The sequence below is a fragment of the Pinus tabuliformis genome, chromosome 6 (genome assembly GCF_031772625.1).
Source record: "Pinus tabuliformis cultivar Carrire ecotype Pingquan chromosome 6, CPIR1, whole genome shotgun sequence".
In the NCBI taxonomy this organism is placed as follows: domain Eukaryota; kingdom Viridiplantae; phylum Streptophyta; class Pinopsida; order Pinales; family Pinaceae; genus Pinus; species Pinus tabuliformis.
In genome coordinates, this window is record NC_142292.1 from 1,035,298,428 (window position 1) to 1,035,323,754 (window position 25,327).

Below are 25,327 nucleotides of genomic sequence, written 5' to 3' on the forward strand. Positions count from 1 at the left end.
GCATCCCACGAAGTCTTTACCCAAAATTTTGGGCTTTGTGCCCCATGACCATTACGCGGGGCTTCTGCTACCCAATAAGTCACCACATTTACATCAAGGAAGGGTGCAAGTCAGTCCACCAACCCCAAAGGAGAATGTATCCAGCTCTCAAGGATATAGTCAAAGAAGAAATGTAGAAATGGTTGGATGCAGGATTCATTTACCCTATCTCAGACAGTGAGTGGGTGTGTCCTTTGGTGTTGGTTCCAAAGAAAAATGGAAAGTGGAGGATTTGTGTGGATTACCAAGAACTTAATAAATCCATAAAGAATGAACATTTTCCTCTACTTTTCATTGACCAAGTGTTAGATGGTCTGGCAGGAAAGAAGTTCTTCTCTTTCTTGGATGGATTCAGCGAGCACAATCAAATATAGATCAGCCTAGAGGACCAAGATAAAACCACCTTCACCTCTCCTTGGGGCACTTTCTCTTATAGCATCCTTCCTTTTGTTCTATGCAATGCCCCTGCCACTTTCCAGAGAGCATTCCTGAGAATCTTTGCAGAGCTAGTCCATGATGTAGCAGAAATTTATATGGATGACTTCACACCCTATGGGTGTGATTTCCAGGAGGCTCTCTCTAACCTGGGAAAGCTGTTAAACAAATGCATTGAAATGAACTTATCCCTTAGTCCCGAAAAATGTGAATTTCTGATGACTGTAGGGACTCTTCTAGGTCACTGAATATCCCAGGAAGGTGCAAGTAGACCCAAACAAGATGGCCATCATCAAAAGGGTCCCAACTTCATAGAAGAAGAGGGATGTTAGAAGTTTCTTAGGGTTAGCTGGATACTATAGGAGATTTCCTAGCTATTGTACATTCATTGAATAAATTTAGACATTACATTACTAGTTACCAGACATTTGCACATACCGACCATGCTGCAATTAAATACTTGATCAACAAACCTGATGTAAATGACCTGATTATTAGATGGTTATTTTCATTGCAACAATTTGATCTAACTATTATTGATAAACTTAGAAACGAGAATGTAATAGTATATTTTTTTATCTAGATTGACTTGCGTGTAGGGGAGGAAGGAATGGTTGATGATCAACTATGAGATGAACATTTATTCACCATCTTAGTTCTCTCTCCATGATTTTTTGACATAGAAAACTATTTGGTATCCGCATAGTTCCTCCCAAATTTCTCCTCCAAGGAAAAGAGCAGACTCATAAGAAAAAGAACCCCATTCACTTGGATTGGGGGCAATCTCTTCAAACTAGGTGCAGATCAAATTATGAGAAGATGTGTCAGGGAGGAGGAAGTATTTGACATCCTTCTGACCTGTCATGATGGGCCTTGTGGAGGTCACTTTGCAGCCAAAAGAACAACATTCAAGGTACTAAAAGTTGGATAACACCAGCCCACTCTTCACCAATATGTAAAAAAGTATACCAGCCAGTGTGATCAGTGCCAAAGTATGGGGAATCCTACCCCAAGGGATGAAATTCCCCTACAAGATCAAGTGACTCTTGAGCCATTTGACAAGTGGGGCATTGGTTTCATCGGGCCCAATGACCCTCCATGTAGACAAAAGAAGTATATCATTGTGTGCACCGACTACTTAACAAAGTGGGTGGAAGCCAAAGCAATCAAGGTAGCAACAAAAGAAAAGGTGGATGAGTTATTTAGGGAAAATGAATTTTATAAGTTTGGATATCCTTGAGAGTTGGTCACTGATCAAGGCAGTCAATTTACATCTCACATGATTGAAAATTTTTTAAGCTAGAATAAGATCAAGCACATAAAATACACTCCTTACCACCCACAGGCTAATGGGCAAGTGGAAGTAACCAACCGAGCATTGGAAGACATTCTTACCAAGGTGATTAGAAGCAATAGAAATGATTGTGTAGATAGATTAGTTGAGGCCACCTAGGCCTACAATACCACTTGGAATACCACCACTAGCTTCACTCCTTATGAGCTGGCCTATGGGAAAAAATCCTTGTTGTCCATTGAATTTGATCTAGATATCAAAAGGTAAAAAAAGGAAGAATTTATCCAGTTGAATGGGTTAGATGAATTTAGGATGTAGGCTCTCCTGTAGACAGAAGTGACTGACAAAGGAAAATATGGAATGACATTAATGTCAAGGAAAAACTATTTCAAGAAGGCGACTAGGCCTTGTTGTATGACTCTCGGTACAAATATTTCAAAGGCAGGTTAATGACCAGATGGTTGGGACCATATGTGACAGAAAAGTTCCATGACAATGGCGTTGTTCAAATAAGAACTATCGATGCAAAAGGTATCCCTTTGCTTGTCAATTGGTACACGTTAAAGGTCTATAAGAAGCCCTTATCGAAACAGGAATTCATCACTAGCCTCAACAAGGTAGTAATGGTGATTGGAGAAGTCTCATATTCTACCTCACCAAGTTCTTATAAAAAAGAAAAAAGAAAAATAAAGGGAACTAGGTGAAAGCCTCCATGAGGTGCTTGAGTCCAACATTTGGGTTGAAAACCTCTTGAGGTAGCCCAAGAGTACCAATAAAAAAAGGAGAAAAAATAAAATATCTCTGGGTGAAAACCTCTTTTGAGGTGCCCAGTGCAGTCAACAAGGACGAAAATGTCCTTCGAGGCAGCCTAGTTGTATTTTCAAACAAAAAAAATGAAAAGACAAGAGAAAATCATACAAAAGAATAACAATTCTATTTTTGCAGGTTTGTAAGAGGATGATGTGCACAGGCTATAGAGGACAGCAGGCCCTACCACAAGCCATTTTTTCCTTCATCCATTTCATCTTCCACATACTCCCCATTTTCTTCCATCCATACTCCACCCCAGATGCCAATTCCAAGCAACTCTATGTTTTCTACAGGATTCCCTGTAATACTACAGGAGTTTCCTATACGTTTTACAGGAGGCCTTGAAAATGTTTAGGAAGGGCAGTCCAGTGAAACAATGGGGACACGAGGCTATTTTGGGTTATAAAACAAGCCATTGACCTCACCATACCCCAGCCAACACCTTCCATGACAATGTCACCACTTCATCTATCAAAGAAATCAAGTCAAAAAAAAAATAACAACAACAAAAAAAAAAAAAAAAAAAAAAAAAAAAAAAAAAAAAAAAAACAAACAAACAAAAACAAAAACAAAAACAAAAACAAAGAAAAAAAAAACAAAAAACAAAACAAAAACAAAACAAAAACAAAACAAAACAAAACAAAAACAAAACAAAAAAAAAACAAAACAAAACATCAAAAAGATACACTCCACAATAACATACCTCATCTTCCACTCATTACTACACCCTTCACTCATTCCACTGGCCATTCAACCTCAGAAACAGAGAAGAGATGCAAAATTTTTAAGAAAAAGGAAGCTACAAGACATCCTGTAAGAATTCCTGTAGCAGTCTATTCCATAAAAAAGACCACAACAACTCCAATCCACCTTCAGCACAAGGGTCACAATGATGAGGAAGCTCCTCCAGAGCTCAACAACAACAAAATCTAGCACTTGTACATCATCAAGGGAACAACTCATCAACAAAATAAGAAGAAAAAAACATAGTAAAGAATATATAGCAAGGTCAAAGAACAATGAATGAGCACCATTCTCTAGCATGCATCAGTGAAGCAAAGGACCAACATGTATGTCATCTCACCAATACTTTCTCATAGGTACGAATATGATTAAACTATAGGACTGGGGTAGGAATTTGATTTTATAAGTGAAGGTGGTGAGTTAACTTGGCCACCCTCAATCAGATAACGAGAAGAAAAAGGGTCTGTCAACTCTACACGTGGCAAGGTCACATAAAACAAGGGGAATGAATCAAAAAGTGATTAATTTACAGAGAATGAAAGTGGTAGATGATTACAAGTAAAGGTGATGTGATAAACTGGTAGTGGGACCAATGGTCCAAAAGTAGGTATTTGTACTCGGCCAGCCAGCACATCACCCAACAAAATCTTCCACAAATAGAAATAATCACTGAATCCCATGCAAAGTATTAGTATTTCAAAAAGATGAAGGAACAAGCAAGTTCGAGGAGTCATTGAAAGAAAGTTACTCTCGACATCCCTACAGTGGAAACCTACATGAAAAAGTCAGCATCTATAGGAAACTAAAGGAAGGCTACAGGACACACGGAGAATTATCACACATAGTTGCAAGAGGACACCTAGGGGCATCAATTCAATAGTTCTCATCACCAGAGCATAGGAAAAGGACGTAGGTGCCATACTTTCTATGTTTTTCATCTAAAAACAAAGAAATCCTCCTTTCTTCTGAATATTTTCTATATGCATAAAGGTAGAGAGAATTTTCTGAAGGTAAGTGAAGGATGAAGTCTAAAACCTCATCACCTACTAGATTTCTTAACCAATAAACACACAAACCTCACCCAAACAAAGATTGCTAGAAAATATGATAGGAGGTTTCAACAAAAGAGAGCCCACCAACATAGCTAGAATACACTAGCATCCTGTTGTGGTAGAAATCTTTACAAGGAATCAATGGATGGGGTTCTTTGAGCTACTGAGGGGATACGATGATGATGTGGCTAGAGAGTTTGCAATGTCACTCATACCTCTCACTAGAGCTAGTGCCACTACTATAGTGAAGGGTCTGTCAATAGCAATTACCCCTGAGTTTATTAATAGAATAACTACACTTCCCCCAAGGTTGCAATGGAGAAAAGAAGACAAGACTAAAAACACTCTTGCAAATAAAAGTTTTTTCTTGGAAGGAGAAGAACCAATTGAAGACAAAAATGGGGTTAGAAGGGAAAGCATTCCATATCCATGGAATGAGGTGAGTTGCCACATCATCAAGTATATTTCCTGTGAAGGTAGATACAATGTAGTGTATGGATACCACTTTATATTCCTCCATGAAATCAAATTTGGAGAAGTGATGCAGGAGCAACTGACCCTCCTTAATCAAAAGACGAATCCAAAGTGGAGAAGGAGGAGGACATGGACCATCAAGCTAAATAGGGGATAAATCTGTTAAAACAGAGTAATTGATGGACTTAATTAAATATTAATGTAATCTACCATGTATTCATATATATCCATATAGCGAGTTGTAGAGAGAATTAAGGGGTTTGTTGAGTCATTATGGGAAGAAATTGTGCATCTTAAATGATCCACGACTGTTGTAATCTCTTATAAAAAGAGAGTCTATGTGTGTGATGGAGATATAAAGGAATAGATAGAAAACTGTGTAAGCATAGAGTATTCATGATGTAGTCCAAAGGAGAACTGTTTCTAATGCTGGAATGCCTTCGGATGTACTCATACTATGTATAATGAATAGATTGTATGTTTTGTGGATTTCCGCGTGTCTGTGTATTATGCCTTTGAGTTATCTGTGTATATATGCGCTAATGGCTTGAAGTCATGTTTGTAAGTGTGTTGATCGACCATCGATCACTGTAGGATCGATGGAGATCCAATGAAATATTGTTATATGTGGAGTTATCGTGTGTTAACAGAGTATGGCGGAAACCAGTGTTAAAACACAGAAATCCATCAATTGAAGGAGATCAAGTCCAAGAGGAATGGATGAGAGAATGTACAGGAGCCATTGGATCTAAAAGATCAATGATCCAAATCCAATCACTGTGGAGCAAACATCTCATATCGCATCGGTGAAACCCTTTATGTGATATCGAAACTGGTTGAAGTTCGATTATGAATGTGATGATGTGATGGAACATGGGTCGTTGGATCGAAAGCAATATCGACAGTCCAGAAGTGATCAGTGATCGCATTTCAGAGGAGCTAAAGGGCTTGTGACAGTGGAATAACAAAGGGTCGATATGTGACATCGCGATATCACCGATAGGCCAATATAGTGCTGATCAGAGATTAGGTCGATTGATAATCGGAGATCGAAGCAACACTGTGGAGTGACTAAAGGTGTGGACCCGACGATATTTATAGAAGTGGTGTATAATATTTGAGATCCAGCTTTGTGTTCCGGAGCGGGTTTTCTGATGTTTCCCTTTGTATTGCGATGATGTAGCTCTGGTTTTCAAAGGAAAATCCAAATAAATGTGTGCTCCATGGTTTTAAAGGCTTAAATCCTCAAATACGCTTCTGATAGAGTCTGTGGGCTATAACCCAGAGGCCTCATGATCAAAATATTCAAAGAAAGGGGAAATCGGCCTTACCAAAATATCTCCTCTTGTTATGCTCTTAACCTACAAGACGATACCAGAATACCAAATATGTGAAGAAATATACCCAGAACAAAGAAAAATGAGAAATAACAACAAGTATTTTATTATTCAAAAAGAAATGTTCACTTGCCTCTTCAAGGCGGCAACCTCCAATAGAGCTAAGCTCAATTACAAAATAAGACACGATGCTCCTTGAGGGGAGTCTCTAACGTTTATATAGGATTCATATATGTAATACCATGGGGCAATACCATGGTTCTTATTAATACCATCTATCTAATAACATGGCCCATTTGCAATCGACTGTGGTCCCTTCATTAAATGTGGGCTAACCACTTACAATCATTAATATGGGCTTTATTGACTCTTTACTTAACTATAACTATGACTTGATCCTATTACATAAATAAGGGGGTTAGGGTTGGACCCTAACATGCCCTCCTCCATAAGAATAACCTTGTCCTCAAGGCTGAAGCTGCAGAAACTGCTGAAGGATAGTGGCTGGTTCCCAGGTTGCATCTTCCAGAGAGGTGTCTTTCCACTTGACGAGGACTTCCTTGATCGTGTGGCCACACAGGTGCCATTCTCGTGTGTCAAGAACCTGTTCAGGTTGGAGCCAGATTGACCCTTCTTCATCCACTTCAGGTAGACTAGTTTGAATTCTGCAATGGTTCCTAATCACTTTCTTGAGGCATGAGACATGGAAGACTGGATGGATTTTTGCAGTGGGCGGCAAAGCTAGCTTGTAGGCGACTTCTCCAATGCGCTGAAGTACTTGATACGGTCCGTAGAATTTTGGAGATAATTTCTAACAACCCGTGTCTTTGAGTGATGTTTTCTTATATGGTTGCAGCCTCAAAAATACCTGATCCCCTTCTTGAAATTGGCATTTTGAGCGATGATGATCTGCCTGTTGCTTCATGTGGTTTGGGCTTGATGAATATTCTCTCTAAGGTGGGCCAACATGGTTGTGTGGTTCTGTAGGAATTGATCTACTACTTGTACCTTTGAGCATCCCTTGATATAAGAAGTGGGGGAAGGAGGGAGTTAACGATAAAATGCTTCATATGGATCCATTTTGGTGGTGGCATGATAGTTGGTGTTATACCACCATTTAGCTAGATGTAACCACTGTACCCAGAGATGTTGCTTTTCTGAAGTGAAGCACCTAAGGTAGGTCTCCAAACATTTTTTGACTGCTTCAATTTGACCATCAGTTTTTGGATGATAGGAAGTACTGAGTTGTAGTTGGGTACCTTGTAGCCAGAAGAGTTCCTACCAAAAGTTACTGGTGAATATCGGGTCACAATTAGACACAATGGAAGTGGGCATTCCATGCAATTTGAAGATCTGATCCATGAAAGATTGAGCGACCAAAGTCAGTGTAAAAGTGTGGGGTAGGGCACAAAAATGAGCATACTTAGAAAGTCTGTCCACAACCACCATGATGACTGACTTGTTTCCTGACTTTGGAAGACCCGTAATGAAATCCAAAGAAACCTTCGTCTAGATTGAGGCTGGGATGGGAAATGGATGTAATGTGCTTGGTTATTTGGCTGTTTTCTCCTTTGTGGCACTGACATATGTCGCATTCAGCTACAAAAGTAAGAATGTCCTTTTTCATGCCTGTCCAAAAAAATGATCTTCGAGTGCAAGCATACATCTTCTGAAAGCCTAAATGTCTTGCAGTGGGAGATGAGTGCAACTCTGCCAAAATGCAGCTTTTGAGGGTGGATGTTGGTGATATTACGACTCTATCCTTGTAGCGAAGAATCTCATCCTGCCACGAGTAGCCCGCTGTGGAATTTCGATCATATGAAATTGATTAATGAGTTGGGAGAGCCAGGGATGTGAAAACCATTCCTCATGAGCCTCTACAATCCATTTTGGAATGGGAAGGGAAATTGTGAGCAGGGTACTTTCCTCCTCAAATTGGTGGGATAACACATCTACTACAATATTTTCGCGCCCTTTCTTGTAAATTATCTCATAATCATATCCCAGCATTTTGGCGAGCCATTTATTTTGTTGTGGTGAGGATAGGCATTGCTCCAAAAAATATTTAAGGCTTTGATGGTTTGTGCGGATTTGGAAACGTCGCCCCAATAAGTATGGTCACTAGGTATCTACTGCATGTAAGATGGCCATCATCTCCTTCTCATAGGTAGATTGTCCCAAATTCTTCCCACTTAGTTGTTGGCTCATGAAGGCCAAGGGTCGACCTTCTTGCATTAAGACTACCCCAATACCCATACCAGAAGCATCACATTCAATCACAAAAGATTTGGTGAAGTCGGGTAGTGCTAAGAGTGGAGTGAAACACATGGCATGTTTGAGAGATGTAAAGGCCTGTTGTGCTTCATCATTCCAGAGGAATGAATTTTTCTTGAGGAGTTGAGTGAGGGGCCTAGCAATGCGACCATAACTGCAGAAAAATTTGTGAAAGTAGCCTGTGAGACCCAAAAATCATCTCAAGCTCTTCAAGGTCTTTGGTTGAGGCCCATCCTGCATTGTCTGGATCTTTTTGGGGTCCACCGTGACACCTTCACACCCCACAATGTGGCCCAAATACTCAACTTCTTCCATGCAAAAAGAGCACTTGGACATCTTGACAAATAATTTATGCTTGCAGAGCAGTTGCAAGAGCAGATCTACATGTTGAAGATGTGTGGCCCAGGTGTGACTATAGATGAGGATGTCATCAAAGAAAACAAGGACACATTTTTTGGGATATGGTTTGAGCAGGTGGTTCATAACGCTTTGAAAAGTGGATGGGGCATTACAAAGACCAAATGGCATGACCAGGAACTCATAATGGCCTTCATGAGTCTGGAAAGCAGTCTTTGGAATGTTTACTTCTTTCATGCGAATTTGGTGGTAACTCGAGCGAAGGTCGAGCTTAGTAAAGAATTGGGCCCCATTTAGTTCATACAACAAATCCTCAACAACCGGGATGGGTAATTTATCTTTGACCATCACCTTATTGAGGGCCCTAAAGTATGGACACATATGCCATTCCCCATCTTTCTTGAGCACCATGACCACCGGCGATGAATAACGACTAATGCTAGGATGAATGACGCCTGCTTCCAAAAGTTCCCTGATTATTTTTTCAATTTCATTCTTTTGGGCGAACGGATATCTATATGGGTGCACATTTGGTGGTTGGGCCCCTAGGACCAAAGTAATGATATGATCATGTTCCCGTCTCAAGGGTGGAAGCTCATGAAGCTTGTCAAAGACTGGCAGATGGTTGTTTAAGATCTATTGCATCTCAGGATGAATATGAAGAGAATTGGTTTTGAAGGCATGGATGGAATTAAATTGGGCTATAACTCCATGGTGGCCCTTTTTTAACAATTTTTCCATCCAATGTGAGCTGATGATAGAGGGAGTTCCCGCCTGGAGTCCACGGAGGGTATGTGTGTGGTTGTTCTAGTTAAAGCTCATATATAACTCCTGGAAATCCATTGTGATTGGGCCTAGTGTATGAAACCATTCAACACCTAGGACAATGTCGCACCTTCCCATGTGTATGGAAAACATGTGGGTCTTTAACTAATAATTCCCCATTTGAAGTTTCACATTTTCACAGTGGCCTTCACATTTCATTGTCCCCCCATCAGCAAGTTGGACCTGGAAGTTAGAAACTGCTCAGACAAAATAATGCACTGCTTCCGCGACTCTTTGATGGATAAAATTATGGGTACTGCCACTATCAATCAAGACTACTACTAGGTGATGCTTAATAAAACCTCTGATTTTGAGAGTTTGGGGAGAAGAAATGCCTACCAAAGCATGTAGTGATATAACTGGTTCTTTAGGTACATTGTCCTGTTGGTTGTCCTCTTCTTCGTCCTTTGGTTTATCAAGTGGTGGGGCTTCCTCTAATGAACAATGATCAGTAGCATCAATTTGAAAGAATTTGGGCTCCTTACATTTATGCCCGGGGGAGTATTTCTCATCACAGTAGTAACACAATCCTTGATTTCTTCTTTCTGCCATTTCTATTGGTGACACCTTTTGAACCTTGAGTGTTTGGGTAGTGTTTTGAGCCTGTGTGGGGTGACCCTTGGCGATGAAATTTGGGCGATTGGACTAGGTTGCTAATGCATGTTCTACTTCATGAGCTATCCTGCAAGCATGCAGCCAGGAGCTAGTGTGGTGCAGTTAGATGTGGGCTTGTATGGCTTCTTTGAGACCACTTACAAAACATTCCACATAGAACTCCTCATGTAGACCTCCAGTGCGGAAAGCTAAGGCTTCAAATGCTGTAATATATTCATTCACTGTTCCTGTCTGTTGGAGCTTTGTGAGATGACCCAAAAAATCAGATTCATGGTCAAAGCGATCCGCAAGAGATTTTTTGAATGTCTGCCAAGTTAAGGGCCTTCCATAGCAACGTTGATGCCATTGCCACCATTGCCATCTTCCATTGTCCAAGTACATGATACCCACACTAAGTTGAGTCGCATCATCCAGGATGTAATTCAGTGTAAAATATTGCTCCATTTGTGCTATCCATGCGGCTGGGTGAGAGCCATCAAATTTATACATGTCTAGCTTGGGTGGGCATGGATGGGATTGTTGGTGGGTGCCAAAGAGGTGAAGAGACTAGCTAGACTCGCCCTCAATGTTTTCATTGCCAATATATGCCTACGCATATTCCTCCACCTTGCCCTTAGAGAGTGTTTCATTTAAGTTCTTCAGCTGCAAGATGACATCTTTCAATTGTGATTCAAGGTTGTCAATCCTCTCATTAGCCATAGCTTGAGCTCTATTTTGTACCATGCACCAATCCAATGTACTTAGAATTTGGGACCGCCCGAAATTTTTGGCACTAACAATTGAATGGTACCACCTTGCTCAACTCCTCGACTTGATTCTTATGGGCTAAGTCACTAATAAGCGCAGCAAGACAGCCAACGGTTTATCTATGGCGAGGTTTCAAGCGAGCTAGGGGGCTTCCGATATACCCAGAGGGTACTTGGAAGACAGTCTGTGCACGGTTCTGTCTAATGTGCTACTACTCGAAGGGGTACCCACAGGGGTTACAAGGGAGTCCAACAAGCAGGACCACCTCTTGTATTTCCTACATGCATGCCTCCCCAAATCCGCAAGTTTATGCACTTAATGATAGATCCCGTGGTTTAAAGATGTTGGAACATGTCTCTAGCCAAAAAACAATTTGCTAAAAGTTGGAGATCCCACCAGCCCCGGAAAGCGCTATGATACCACTTGTTATGCTCTTAACCTGCAAGACGATACCAGAATACCAAATATGCGAAGGAATATACCCAGAACATAGAATAATGAGAAATAATAGCAAGTATTTTATTATTCAGAAAGCAATGTTCACTTGCCTCTTCGAGGGGGCAACCTCCAATAGAGCTGAGCTCAATTACAAAATAAGACAGGATGCTCCTCAAGGGGAGTCTCTATCCTTTATATAGGATTCATACATGCAATACCATGGTGTTTTTGGGAAAAGTATCTATTCAAAACGCCCCTATCCCACTCTAAGGTGTGACAGTGCCTTAGCAACAAACAAGGAAAACTATTTGAGTATTCTTCTTTATGAAATGTAAACGAAGAGGAAGGATAAACTAACTTGTGCCTTGCGTTAGTTTGTTGATCCAATCGCTCCTCTCTTCAATAGCTTCCAGCTCCCTGCTCCCTTACCGGCCCAGCTCCACCAAATTCCTGCAAGATCACAGAAGAGAGAAACTACACGAAGATATAGATTTACATTCATAAAAAGCTTAGGATCAGATTAAGCTAAACATGCAAATATAACAAAACATCATTGATAAATAGCATGTAGGAGAAACTCAAATAGTTTTATTGATATGATAAGAAAGTCCAAGAGGAGATACAACCAAGTGAGTCCCGATCCAGCATCTACCTCCCAGCAAAGGAATCCCTTCCTCACCTCCAACAAAGCATAAATCACCCAATGTACTAATCCCAATCTCAAACCAATAGCAATTCTCTGCAAAGTACAAAATTCCAGCCTCCTGGATCTCTGGGATGAGGGATCCATATATAGATGTAAGCAGAGAGGATGAGTCAGCTTATGTTTTGACTTGTGGCTTCTCTCTGTTAGTTCTTGCTTCCACTTGGAGACTGAGAGCCTCTTACTCATCACTGGTCGAATTCAGTGAGGCAAGTGTCATTGGAGAAGATTCTGGAAGCTTCCATTGTCTCTCCACCTCGTTGAATGACTCTGCCACTTGTCATTTCCCGCTCAACGCACCTAGGTAGTGCATTCAAGTGCGTTGCAACGCACCTAGCCAGTGCATTTGGGTGCTTTGCAATGCAGGCAACTAGTGGAGCTTCTGAATTGATCCTGATTTGACTAGTTCTGAGTAGTTTTTGGTGGAGAACTTCTGGGAGAAGTTGTCATTGGTTGACCTTCTTCCTTTAGGGGCAGGAACAACACTTTTAGGGACTTTGGATCCCTTGGATTATGGACATTTCATGCTTATAGCTGTAAGGCACAAAAATGTCTATAACAGTTGCCCCCTAAAGTATGAGGCCGTTTATCGGGTGAAATGCTTTATTAGGAGGATCCGAAGTTCTTTCAATGCTGGGAGGAGATCTGTAATAAGATACAATGCAATACATTATTTTCATACTGTTTTCATGATCTAGCTGAGGTGGGCATTCCCATGCTCAGCTTTATAAATTCATTTTTATGTACATAGGACAGACAATCGTCTGATGGTAGACTGATGATTCTGATGAAATCATCATCCTTTCGGTAGGATGATTATCTGTTCTGCAATGTTGTACATGTCACTGTCTTTATTTTTCCTGAATATATATCGCAGCCCGGATGGATGAAACTAGATCCGGGGTCTTCAATATCGTCCGATCTTCACTCGAAGTACAAGTCGATCCATGTGAGAAATGTTTTGAAGTCAAACATGGAAAGACATCGCTTGATTACCAGTCAATGATGTAAACTGTTAACAAGCACGAGAGGAATCACCGATAAGGATGTTGACCCTCAAGGTACTGCAGTACAATTCACGTGGTGTGAATAAAGGACTTGGCGTCGAACACCACGCAAAATCTTTCGGTCGAAGGTCATTGATGTATACCTGTCACCGGAAGTGGAAAACTTGATTGATAGGATCCCAAGCATCGAGCAAATAATGCAGTAGGTTGATCTGCTGTCTCATGCTAGAGATGCGAAAGAACTTCAAGCAAGCCAGAGTTCCGTAGCGCGTTCACTGTAACAGGATCATGTAGGGCAATCATGTCCTCTTCTTCATGTTCTCGTTCTCACCATGTAAGGGTCATTTTGCTCCAATATCTCTGCAAAAACAAACAAGAGAGGAGATTAAATCCTAATTTTGATGAGAAACAGGGAAAAATTCCATTAAAAACTGTTCAACTTTCCTTTCTGCGCCCAACGCACCTACACATGTGTTATGGGTGCGTTGAATGCCAAGTTACCTTCATGATGACCCACATTCAGCGTAGGTTTCGATATGCCCAGGGTGCGTTGATGGCAGAACGAGCCCATCAAACCCCAGGGGCTCAGAAAAGCAGGGACTGAAGCACAGAATGCAGAAAGGAAACCATGAAATGAAAGAGCTCAGGTTTAGCTCCTACCTAGTCCAGACGGCGCCGAGAATCGTCCACAGAATCTCCCGAAATCAACTGATGAAAATCAAGGGGGAAGAGGCACCTCCAAAGCTCCAACAAACCAAGTTCAAATGAAATGGTAAAATGAGAGGTAAAACACTTTTTAATTGCTTTTTACGTAGTTCAAAGTAAAATATTAGCGTTTTAATCTCATTTCGAAGAAAATGTTGTCCATTTCTAACTAGTTTGATGTAGCAATTGAAGATACAGTACTATCTTTGAAAAGCAAAGCTATTTATGGTAAAAAATCAAAACAAGACCATCTTATCGAGCAGTTTTAGCACATAGTTCATGCTCGTTAAAAATAAACATAAGATCGAGCAAGTGTTTCAACCCGCGTTTAAGCTCGTTAAAAAATGAACTAACCTCCAGTAAATAACCACCGTGAATGTAACATTATCAGCCATTAAAGCCTTGGTCGTGTTTGCACCGTCACCTCCACTTTTCATTGGCCGATCATTCACCTCCATTTGATTGTTTACCCATTTTGAGGAACGGCTGCGAAGAGTGATTTCACTAGCCATCCTTGTGACACTGCCGTGCTTGGAAAATTCCAACCCTTACCTGGAATCAACTGCTACCCATTTTATCACTCGTTCCTCAAAAGACGAGTCTTCTTTAAGCTCTTTTCATCTGACTCGTAAAATATGAAAAGATTGTCGAGTTTTGGCCTTCTAGCTCATTAAAGCGACCGGAAGTGCTATCCCTCCTCTAGATTTTAATCTTTTTAGACCTGAGGGATTATTGCACAAAAAGATCGAGCGCTTGTTTTGTTCGGCTCGTTAAAACTATCGAAAATTCATCCCTTCTATATTATTTTATACTTTTTCGGACTTAAGGGATTAGATGACGAAAAATGAATTCTGGAGTTAACTTTACGTACCTTTTCAGACTCTCTAAAAATGAAAAGGACCGAGTTATCTTTGTCGTTAGACTCGTTAAAAAACATTAAATAGCGACAAACTTGTCTATAGACGAGAACGAGTTTCACTATCGCTAGGCTCGTTAAAACATAGCGATGGGTTTTCTTGAAGGGCAAATTATAGAACAAGCATATGTTATCCTCCTCAAGCTTGACAAAAATAAAGAGGTACTGGTCAGCAATGACTGGGGAAAAATTGGGAAGAAACTCAAAGAACCTTTATTGGTAGCAAGTCGCTCTTGAACATGACACTTCCACTCCGTGCCTGAGTCGGGTTGGGTTGTTTCATTCACCGGTCACATCACCATGGTCTCGCCATACCATCCACCTTTGGGGTAAATGCTACCGATCCATCACATAAGTTAGAACTAGTCAAATCAGGATCAATTCAGAAGCTCCACTAGCTGCCTGCGTTGCAAAGCACCCAAACGTACTGGCTAGGTGCGTTGCAACGCACTTGAATGCACTACCCAGGTGCGTTGAGCGGGAAATGACAAGTGGCAGAGTCATTCAACGAGGTGGAGAGACAATGGAAGCTTCCAGAATCTTCTCCAATGACACTTGCCTCACTGAATTCGACCAGTGATGAGTAAGAGGCTCTCAGTCTCCAAGTTTTTGGTGGAGAACTTCTGGGAGAAGCTGTCATTGGTTGACCTTGTTCCTTTAGGGGTAGGAACAACACTTTTAGGGACTTTGGATCCCTTGGATTACGGACATTTCATGCTTATAGCTGTAAGGCACAAAAATGTCTATAACACATGGGGCAATACCATGGTTCTTATTAATACCATCTATCCAATACCATGGCCCATTTGCAACTAACTGTGGTCCCTTCATTAAATGTGGGTTAACCACTTACAATTATTAATATGGGCTTTATTGACTCTTTACTTAACTATAACTATGACTCGATCCTATTACATAAATAAGGGGGTTAGGGTTGGACCCTAACACCTTTCATCATTTGGTATCAGAGGCAGGGAAAGGATTTCCTGCGAGAAGGAGGAAGAGTTTGCAAGCATAAGGAGAAGAGGTACAGTTGTTGAAGACTAGAGAGTTATGGTCTTTACTGTCGTGCAGCGAACAAAAACGGAAGGTGAGAAGACTTGCAACAACATAGAACAAGGAGTGCTCAATTGGTTCTAGAGGAGAGAACTAGAAGGATGCCAAAAGACTAAGCTCAGAGGAGAAAGCTTGGTGAGGTATCATGTAGCAGAGGAAGACCGTTACTACAGAGGTTGGTTGTAGCTCATAGAATATCATAAAGGCAGTTCCACTAAGAAGTGGATAGAATTGCTAAGGACAAGGAGAAGCATATGACCAGGAGGTCATAAATTTTGGTGCCTCGAGAGTCTGATGCAGAAGAATCTGACCCTCCTTAATCAAAAGAGGAATCCAAAGCGAAGAAGGAGGAGGACATGGACCATCAAGCTAAATAGGGGATAAATCAGTTAAAACAGAGTAATTGATGGACTTAATTAAATATTAATGTAATCTTCCATGTATTCATATATATCCATATAGCGAGCTGTAGAGAGAATTAAGGGGTTTGTTGTGTCATTATGGGAAGAAATTGTGAATCTTAAATGATCCACGACTATTGTAATCTCTTATAAAAGGAGAGTCTCTATGTGTGATGGAGATATAAAGGAATAGACAGAAAACTATGTAAGCATAGAGTATTCACAATGGAGTCTAGAGGAGAACTGTTTCTAAGCCTGAAATGCCTTAGGATGTACTCATACTATGTATAATTAATAGATTGTATGTTTTGTGGATTTTCGTGTGTCTGTGTATTATGCCTTTGATTTATCTGTGTATATATGCGTTAATGGCTTGAATTCCTATTTGTAAGTGTGTTGATTGACCATCGATCACTGTAGGATCGATGGCGATCCAATGAAATATTGTTATATGTGGTGTTATTGTGTGTTAATAGAGTATGGTGGAAACTAGTGTTAAAACACAGAAATCCATCAATTGAAGGAGATCAAGTCTAAGAGGAATGGATGAGAGAATGTACAAGAGCCGTTGGATATGAAAGATCAACGGTCCAGATCCAATCGTTATGGAGTGGAGATCTCATATCGCATCGGCGAAACCCTTTATGCGATATCAGAACCGGTCGAAGTTCGATTGCGAATGTGATGATGAGATGGAACATGGGCCATCGGATTGGAAGCCAGATTGATGGTCCAGAAGTGATCAATGATCACATCTCAGAGGAGGTAAAGGGTTGGCGATAGTGGAATAATGAAGGGTTGATATGCGACATTGCGATATCACCGATAGGCCGATATAGCGTCGATCGGAGATCGGGCTGATCGATAATCAGATATCAGAACAGTGTCGTGGAGTGACTAAAGATGCAGTCCTGACGATATTTATAGAAGCGGTGTATAATATTTGAGATTCGACTTTGTGTTTTGGAGCAAGTTTTCCCGTGTTTCCCTTTGTATTGCGATAAAGTGATGTAGCTCTAGTTTTGAAAGGAAAATCCAAATAAATGTGTGGTCCATTGTGTTAAAGGCTTAAAGCCTCAAATACGCTTCCGATAGGGTTTGTGGGCCATAACCCATAGGCCTCAGGATCAAAATATTTAAAGAAAGAGGAAGTTGGCCTTACCCCAAATATCTCCTTTCATCAAGAAGAGAAACCTCCTCATAACATACTTAGTATACCCTATTTTCTATTACAATCCATGATAGACATGAGCATCAAGGTACGAGAAGGAAAACATCAGCAGCTAGCACATCATGGGTTGGTCAAACTCATCCTTGAATATGCTATACAGAATTTAAGAATCCCTATTGCATGGTCAAAATTTACATACAAGTAGGAAGAAGGAGAAATTCAAACCATTGAGTATGACAGAAGCCCTACTACTAGTGAGGGAGAAGAAGAAACAAATGATGACAAGGAAGAAGAAACAAAAGATGACAAAGTGGAAGAATCAGAGAATGGAAAAGAAGAAGAAAAAGAAGATGGAGAAGAAGATGAAAAAGAGGATGGAGTATAGAAGAACACAATTTTGAAACATAGAGTAAGGAAGAAGAAGAATCACCAAGGGTGTCTCCATAGCGAACAAAGAAAGAGGGAGTAGTTGCTCTAACTGTCCTAAGTACACCTATCAAATCAAAGGGAAAGATACAAAGACAAACTCCACTTTACTTCAAGACAAGGAAGAGCACCAAGATTAGACAAGGGACACCTCAAACCCATACCAAAACTCCAATTGTCATAGAGGACTCACCAAAACAACAAGAGAAAGTACTCCGTCTAGGGAATGAAGGAGGAGAAGGAACATCAAAACAAGCTTCTCCCAAGTCACTAATCACATATGTTAGGAGACTTATTACCAAGTCAGCCTCAGCAAAAGGAAAATGTCTGCTACGGAAACATAGTCAAACCTATAGGAAGTAGGAACAATCCTATAGGAAACCCTGTTAAACCTACAGGAAACACAAAAAAGAGATGAGTAAAGGTTGCAAGGGAAAAGTGAAAGAAAAGAGGAAGGAATTACTCAAGAAAAACTGGAGGAAGAGGCCTAAGAACTGAAGGAGCCTAACCAATAGCTAAACCTTAGCTCCTAGTACAGATTCATTGAAGGAGGTAGGGTGATACCACAAAAAATTTCCATTCCTCTATTCTTTGAACTTGAAAAAGAGAGAGCAAGGACACATAGGTGGATGCAAATTGCTAAATCAAAAGGGGTAGAGGATGTAGGCCACATGGAAGAGAAGCTGCAAGAAATGGGCAGAGAATTAAGTAGCATAAGAGACAAAGAGACAATAATGAAATCTCAGTTAGAGGATGAGAACACATGACTAAGAAAGCAGCTACAAGAAAAGGAAGGCCGATTGGAAACTATGGCAACTTTATCCATGGAGGCACTTCAATGTAGGATGCCGACAAAGTCAGATGCCTGATAGCTCAAAGAACAATGGCCGTTGTTTTAGATAAAAACCGTAGCACAAAGAGGAACTATGCCTTTCAAAGACTACACGAAATTCATTGATCTCTATGACCAAATCACCCTAAAGAATAGAGTAGAGATATCTCAGTTTCTACAAAATTTATCTCTGACAGATTTAAATGTGTCAGACCAAAATCCAAATCTAGGAAGCCAGAACTACATAAATGAAAATGGTATTGGAAAGAGAATAAGTAGAACCCCTTTTGATAAGAGAAGAACAATCTAACCCACCGACTATCATCAGCACTTGCAACCTCATTGCAAATCATCCCAAGCTTGCACCAAGGTACCTTTCTATACAAGAACAAGCAGTCACTCATTTTGAAGACATGCTCAGATTAGGAGATGACAGCCAACAAGCCTGCCAAAGGAGATGGAACACATTACCCTATAGCCTAAAGATAAAAGAATATCCTTCTCCTAATAGAATGAAGGGTGCACTAGAAAAAGTTCCAATGTATAAGAAAACATTACAGAGATTGAAGGTTAAGTGGATTGGATTAAAACTCAGCCCACCATTTCTTTTAGGTATATTAGAGGGGAGAATGAAAGAAGAAGAAAGAAAGAAATGCAAAGAAATAGAGAGAGATGCAAGGTTCTATCCACAAGAGAGGAGACTACAACATAAGCATGGAATGTCAAGGAGGCCACCAAAGCAATGAAATACATGGACATAGATTGAGTTTCTCAGAGGATAAGAAACATTTTTAGTAGGGGGTGATGATGATGTTCATCAATGGGTAAATTATATGGACCTTAATGAACCTCCAGCTTACTAAAATCAACTTTTCTCATCATTCTTTACATGTTTTAATTATTTTTTTCTTAATGAGAGTAAAGATCAGATGTCATGTCTAGTGGTCTAATGTGCATTGATTGCAGGTTCTGGAGCAAATTTTGGCTAATTATAGTGCAGGAACTCAAATGGAGACAAGCAAGAGGGATTATATGAGACAAGATCTCCCTCCTTAACTCCTCACTCACTAGAAGATTCCTCAATCAAACCTCATCAGCTCGGAGTTGCAAGCAGCCGAGTCATGAAGTTCATTGGCAACCAAGCCAGTGACAGTTGAAGACCAGTTGATCTCGAGATTGGAGCCAAGCCTCCCTAAATTTAAGGAAGTTTTTGGTAACTTTAGTTGTATAAAGTAAGAGGCCTACAACCTCATTAGGATTCAAATTTTTTGTTCAATATAGCTAAGCAGTTTTTGAGTTGAAGCATTGAATGAAGCAGTCTTATGTATTTTTTATTTCTTTGATGAAAATGAGCAGCATTCCCTTGATCTAGCACTGAGTTGACTCAAAGGGATGAAGATTTTGGGTTAGGGCCCAACCCTAGTAGCAGAGGTTCCTCTTGTTTTATATGTATGCTTAGGTTAGCTTCATAGTTAGAGTTAAATTGATTTTGTTGTTGTTAATTTGCAAAGAATTGGTAGATTTGATTAGTTTTCTTCCATTTGTGGATAGTTATAAAAGTAGCATTGTAGTGTTAGAATATAGTCCAAAAGGCTGACAGAAAGTGGTTTTCACCTCATTTCTCCTTTTTAGAGATCATAGTTTTAGGAATACTTCTCATTCAGCGCAAAAAGAAAAAAATCTTTCTTTTCCTGTAATTTAGAGTTTTCTTGCTGATTAGGTAATTATCTTGTAGTTTAATAGATAAGTTTCAATTGGTATTTTCTGATCTCTTAAGTTTTGTACTGATTTCATCTCGATTTCATATTGGTTCCAAGAATTTCCATGCATGAGCTTAGCAAGCAAATGGTGATAAATCTGTTTTCTTTGAATCGAATACACCTTTCTTGTTTTTGATAAGTTTATATATGAATGCCAAGAATGATGTTTGTTGATTGTAGGAGTTTCTAAATTATAGGGAGACCTCATCTCATCAGCCTCAGCCCAGCCGTAGCCACCCATGATTGCCTAATGTCACTAAGGTCTCAATTCGAATTGTTGTCTTATGAGGAAAACTTTCCATCTCCATTGAGAAAATCCAACCATCTCAAAGCTTTGACTTGAGTTCTAAGTAAGTGCCTACCTCTCCCATGCCTTATTCCCTCCTTATTCACCTTTTCCAAGCTCCACCCAACCTTCTAGACCACTCCCTAATATTACAGCATGTTCATGTGGAAAAACATGGGATACTATAGGTGAACTAGTACTTCCTGTAGACATCCTGTAGGAAAACATGTAGTGGCCTATTTTGAGCCCGAATTGAGAAAAATCATCACCAAAAGCCTGGATTAGGTCCCTACTTGCCCTCAAATTCATCTGAACCATTATACTCCTTTTCCTTCAGACCTATCTCCTCTGCCAAAGAACCAAGCAAGATTAGCATTTACTTTTTTCAAGCAAAAAGATAAAAAGAAAAAAATCTTTCATATTTATTCTTTCACACAATAGATTAACACTCTTTAGATCATATTCCATGCTTAGACTAGTTAAAATATCACACGTGTTAAAATAAGGTTCTTTTTTAAGCAAATTATGTTTGCAAGTAGATAGAGGATTTCATGTTGTTTTGCAGGCATTTCTTTTAGTCTCTCCTTCATGCAATAGAAAACATTTCTTTTCTTCCAATTAGGGTAAATTTACCTTCTCCAAATTGGTAATCATACTTCTTCTAGTCAATAGAAGGTTGGTTTGAGAAACCCTAGTGGTCTATCACCTCAGCTCAACAGTGACAAAGAGTAGACCAATTACATTTATTTGTGTATACAACATTGTCACCTCCAAGCTTGTATGAACACCGAGTTAATGAAGTAATGTCGGTAGCCACAGGAGTTGCAACATCCTTGCTGCAATACTAGTGCTGATAAATGAGCATTATACAACATATGTCAAAATGAATGAGTTGAAGGATGTCATTTGTCTTGTTTTCATTGGAGGGGAATGGTCCCCTTGTCTTATTTCCATTGCCACATCCATGACATGCTCCATCATTTTTGGCTTGAACAATGACAATTCCATAGACCAATTTCTTCAATTTTGGAATGAAATCTTGATGTAGATGGGTGAGTCTTTGGTGCTATAGTTTGCTTTGATGATTAGTATCATGACCACTGCCAGAAGAGGAATTCTACTGACTCTATATTGTCCCTCAAATCTAGATCCCAATGTGAATGCATCTCTCATATGGGATCCCATCATGTTGGGCTTGAACAACGAGAATTCCATAGACCAATTTCTTCAATTTTGGAATGAAATATTGATGTAGATGGGCCAATATTTGGTGCTATAGCTTGCTTTGATGATTAGTATCATGGACCAATGCTAGAAGAGGAATTCTAGTGACTCTATAGAGTCCTTCAAATCTAGATCCCAATGTGAATGCATCTCTCATATGGGATCCTAACAACCAAGTGAGTAGATTTCCCTTGATGAAGGCAACCCTAATCCCTTTGTCTTCCAAAGAATATACAGGTACCAAATTCTTCTTCAACCCTAACACATAAATCACATCCTAAATCAAAACAATTTCTCTAGAGTCCAAATGAAATTTAACAGACACAAAACTTTTAATAGGATGAGTGGAGTTGTCTCCAAGAATAATTTTGAAAATTGAGTCCCTCTCCACCACATTAGAGAGAACTTCCTTATACCTAGAGAAATGAAGAGAGGCCCCACTATCAACTAACCAACTATCCCAAGTATTTGGAGGAGAGGAACTAGATAGTGCATAAATAAGAATATATTTATTTGCAACATTACTTTCATTCCTGGTGTTTCTTGACTTCTTTTGATGGCGGTAGTATTCTTCATGATCACTTAGAGAATCTCTACTTCTTCTTTTATCTCTTCCATTACAATCATTCCATTGATCATATCTTCTTATTTTATTATTATACTTGTTATTGTTACTTCTAGTGTTGTAGTTTGGACCATTGTTCTTCTCAGTGAAATCTCGAGCATAGTGACCTTTATTGTGATAATTGTAACATTTAATGTGTGATGCTTCACTTTCATTCTTTCTCTTTGAATTTTTAGGAGGATTCCTTGAATTTTAAGGACCTCCTTTTCACTTCTTTTTATTGTTATGAATGTTGACCGCAATAGCTTGTGCTTTTTCATTCTTTTGTATCCTACCTCTAGAAAGCATCCTTGATTCCCCTTGAGTCAGTTTTCCAACGAGCTGATTGAATGATGGGAAAAAATTGTTATTGCTTATAGTGGTAATGAAGGTTTCCCCAATAGGAGGGAGATATCTATGAGTCATAATCACCAATTCCCTGTCATGCATAGTTTCCCCAACCCTCTACAATTGATCTCTAAGACAAGATATCCTCATAAGGTAGGATTACACAAACTCTCCTTCATTCATATTCATATATGTGTGTTGACATTTAAAAGAGATGATTTCATTCAAATTGTTGGCTTCATACATGACATTTAGGTTATCATACATATTGTTAGACTTCTTCAAATTTCCAGCATATGCAAGTAAATGATATTGTAAACCATCATCTAAAATTTTCCTTGCTTTTAACTCACCTTTCTTGTACTAGTTCTTAGCAGTAGCAGAAGAATTCTCTAGAGGCTTACGCACTATTCCTTGTATGTATTCCCAAGCATCATTGTCTTTAGCTATGATTTCTAATCTAAGCTTCCAAGAAAAAGAGGTAGATGAGTCACCCAACTTCTCATATTCCTTGAAGTAGGAGGTTGACACATTGACTTGATTAGATAAGCTCCTTCAACTTTTCCAAAGACAATTGCATCAAATATTGTCTCCTTTGGGCTTATCCTTCACCTTAGTTCTCATACCATGTTAATTTTTCCACTGCTCTATGTAGTTTCAATTACTTTAGCCCAATTCAATTGTTCGATTAACAATATTTAAATAACAATTAATACTTTTCATCAATCAATAGTAACTGAAGTTAGGACAACAATGCAATGACAATAGGAGATAATCAACACATCAACAAGAGACACCAGATTTGGTCAAAGACTAGGGAAAAACACCATAAGGGGGAAACCCTTTTGAAATTCTTCTTTTATTAGATTGTCATAAAAATTTTAGCAGAGAGTACAACGAGGCAATACAAAAATATCTAGAAATATCAAACAAACAAGATTATAAATATGATCCCAATAATAATACTAATCAAAGCTAGCTTTCCCAACATGTGGTCAACTGCACTCAATTGTCAAACTAAAACCCTAGATCCTAACTGCATGGAGGAAGAGTTATGCATGCAGTTGAGATGCTCCAATTGGACAGATGAGCTTGCATGCCTATGACTATAACCAAGAAATTCTCATTTCAACCCTGCAGCTAGAACCCAAAAACCATAATCACATGAGCAAGCATCAAACCCTACAATTTTAGACCTATAGGAACCAAAGTTCATGATCCAAATCTTCAAATTTGTACGAACCAATCCAATTAAGAGAGAGAAGAAGAAGATTCTTAATGATGATGTACAAATGAGGATTACTTGGCTTAGATTTATAGGCTTACAAGGGTGTCCAATTTCCTGTTAGGGCTAACTTGTCCTTTGGTGCACTTGTGGGCTTCAATTCAAAAATACACTTTCCCTTGTCCAAATTAAGTGCTTCAATAGTCAAAATTGGTCCTCTCGAAAAGAGGAATATACTCCCATGATTGGAATTTTTCACTAAGCTACCAAATTAATAACTCACCAATGATAAGAGTGATAATCCTAACTTCATGGATGAAATCATGAATATTGATAGTAAGAATTACCCAAAGGTTGTAAATCTAGGAACCAACTATTCACACGAAGAAAAGAACACCTTTTTCCATACTTTCACAAAACACAAAGGAATTTTTGCATGGACATATGACACCTGAATCATTGTTGGAGCAACATTTTGAGCTACAAGTCATTGTTTGAGAAACATTCAGAGCTACAAGTTCTGGGATCTATGTAGAGGATAACCATGTAGAAGGGTACCACACAGTAAGGTCAGCCAAGGTTTGGTGCATGGGAATGTAGAGAATAAGGGAAGTTGTTAGGCTTAGTTTTACATTTTTTTCCATGGTAATAATTACTTCCCATAGTAAAAACAAGTTTTTTTTCATCTTACATCCAAATGTAAAACTATAAATAGATCAATGATGCAAAGTAAAAGACAAGTTTTTGATGTTAATCTTATCTAAATGTTTTAAGCATTGATCTGTAATGAGGATTAAAATATGCTAGTGAGTTGTGACAGATGTGATTGTTCAAAACAATTCATAATGATAATAAAAGGATTTATTTTGGCTTATTTTCATTGTTTGTGCATTATGTGATGAATTGCCTACTCTCTAAGTTATGATTTTTTCTGAATATTTGTGGAGAATGGGTTTATTCTGTAGAATAAGGGTATACCTCAATTTATTTTTATGAATAACAAGGAGAAATGATATGTTGAGTATAATAATAATAATGTAGGATCTATGGCCCCTTCATCAAGCAAACCTTTCTCAATTTCTATAGTCCCTCATAAATTCCTTTGGTGAGACTTCACCTATTTGCAGATGTTTTTAAAAGGGCCATTGTCTAAGGGGTTTTGCTGGCTAATTCATTATGAACCATGATCTTACCTTTATGTGCCAACAAACTGTTCCATTGA